Genomic DNA, 300 nt, shown 5'->3' with positions numbered 1-300 from the left:
GTTGCCGTCGACGGATTTATGGGAGTTGACTGAATAAGCAAGCTCCCGTTGACAGATTTCCGGGATTTGGCTAAATAAACATGCAAACGGAAGAAAGCTTTTGACGGATTTACGAGATTTGGTTAAACAAGCAAGCTCCTGTCGTCCCTGTTACTTTCGATCGACCAGAGGTCCAAAGTCTAAACTAACAACTCGCATCGAGTCGATTGCTTATGGGTCGGGTCGGGTTAATCCTAACCAAAATGGATTCGAATCGGATCAAAATCTGCCTGACCAAAATGGGGTTGTATCCGAAGATGA

Source organism: Dendrobium catenatum, unplaced genomic scaffold (assembly GCF_001605985.2).
Source record: "Dendrobium catenatum unplaced genomic scaffold, ASM160598v2 fragScaff_scaffold_290, whole genome shotgun sequence".
In the NCBI taxonomy this organism is placed as follows: Eukaryota; Viridiplantae; Streptophyta; class Magnoliopsida; order Asparagales; family Orchidaceae; genus Dendrobium; species Dendrobium catenatum.
The sequence above is the reverse complement of the archived record's forward strand: the minus strand, read 5'-3'. Positions refer to the sequence as shown.